The sequence below is a fragment of the Arachis ipaensis genome, chromosome B7 (assembly GCF_059453495.1).
Source record: "Arachis ipaensis isolate K30076 ecotype BB chromosome B7, ASM5945349v1, whole genome shotgun sequence".
In the NCBI taxonomy this organism is placed as follows: Eukaryota; Viridiplantae; Streptophyta; class Magnoliopsida; order Fabales; family Fabaceae; genus Arachis; species Arachis ipaensis.
This window is the reverse complement of record NC_142442.1, coordinates 47,328,897-47,330,638: the sequence shown is the minus strand read 5'-3', so window position 1 is coordinate 47,330,638 and position 1,742 is coordinate 47,328,897. Positions and strand designations below refer to the sequence as shown.

General features: G+C 34.0%; 1 non-coding gene across 1 annotated transcript; it reads left to right on the top strand.

Moving 5' to 3' along the window:
- The first annotated feature begins 335 nt into the window (after positions 1–335).
- Positions 336–443, top strand: LOC148551052 (small nucleolar RNA R71). The gene has a single exon (XR_015893328.1). It is a non-coding gene; the product is annotated as a small nucleolar RNA R71 (small nucleolar RNA).
- The last annotated feature ends 1,299 nt before the right edge of the window (positions 444–1,742 follow it).

Genomic DNA, 1,742 nt, shown 5'->3' with positions numbered 1-1,742 from the left:
TCATAAGAAGCCTCTTGAGTACTGTTGGATGCAGCTTGCATTCCATGCAGACTCTGAGAGATCATATTGACTTGCTGAGTTAATATTTTATTCTGAGCCAATATGGCATTCAGAGTATCAATTTCAAGAACTCCCTTCTTCATAGGCGTCCCATTACTCACAGGATTCCTTTCAGAAGTGTACATGAACTGGTTATTAGCAACCATGTCAATGAGTTCTTGAGCTTCTGCAGGCATTTTCTTTAGGTGAATGGATCCACCTGCAGAAGTGTCCAGTGACATCTTTGATAGCTCAGATAAACCATCATAGAATATATCCAGGATGGTCCATTCTGAAAGCATGTCAGAAGGACACCTTTTGGTCAACTGTTTGTATCTTTCCCAAGCTTCATAGAGGGATTCACCTTCTTTCTGTCTGAAGGTTTGAACATCAACTCTAAGCTTGCTCAGCTTTTGAGGAGGAAAGTACTTGGCTAAGAAAGCCGTGACCAGCTTATCCCAAGAGTTCAGGCTGTCTTTGGGTTGAGAATCCAACCATAATCTAGCTCTGTCTCTTACAGCAAAGGGGAAAAGCATGAGCCTGTAGACTTCAGGATCTACTCCATTAGTCTTAACAGTATCACATATCTGCAAGAATTCAGTTAAGAACTGAAAAGGATCTTCAGATGGAAGTCCATGAAACTTGCAGTTCTGCTGCATCAGAGAAACTAATTGAGGTTTCAGCTCAAAGTTGTTTGCTCCAATGGCAGGAATGGAGATGCTTCTTCCATGTAAATTGGAATTAGGTGCAGTAAAGTCACCAAGCATCTTCCTTACATTATTATTATTTTCGGCTGCCATCTCCTCTTCCTGTTCGAAAATTTCTGAAAGGTTATTTCTGGATTGTTGTAATTTAGCTTCTCTTAATTTTCTCTTCAGAGTCCTTTCAGGTTCCGGATCTGCTTCAACAAGAATATTCTTGTCCTTGCTCCTGCTCATATGACAAAGAAGAGGGCACAGAAAAAAATAATAATAATAATATGGATCCTTTATACCACAGCATAGGGATCCCTGTGTGAGTAGAAGAAGAGGGGGAGACAAAGAATGTAATATAATGGAAGAAACACAACTGTGAGGAGGGTAGAGATGTGAGATGAGATGTTAGTAGATGAATAAATAGATAGAATAAGATGGGAGAGGGAGAATTTTCGAAAAATATTTTTGAAAAAGAGTTAGTGATTTTCGAAAATGGTTTTTGAAAAATGTTAGTGTTTTTCAAAAATTTTTTAAAATAAAAAATAAAAATAAGAATACTTAGTTAATTAAAAAGAAATTTTTGAAAAAGGGGGGAGATATTTTCGAAAATTAGAGAGAGAGAGAGAGTTAGTTAGGTAGTTTTGAAAAAGTTAAGAAACAAACAAAAAGTTAGTTAGTTAGTTGAAACAAATTTTGAAAAGATAAGAAGTTAGGAGGTTAGAAAAGATATTTTGAAACCAACTTTTTGAAAAAGGTAAGATAAGAAGATATTTTAGAAATTAGTTTTGAAAAAGATTTGATTTTTAAAATCTCAATTAATGACTTGATTCATAAGAAATCACAAGATATGATTCTAGAACTTAAAGTTTGAATCTTTCTTAACAAGTAAGTAACAAACTTGAAATTTTTGAATCAAAACATTAATTGTTATTGTTATTTTCGAAAATTTGGTATAAAAATAAGAAAAAGATTTTTGAAAAATATTTTTGAAATTTTCGAAAATAACTA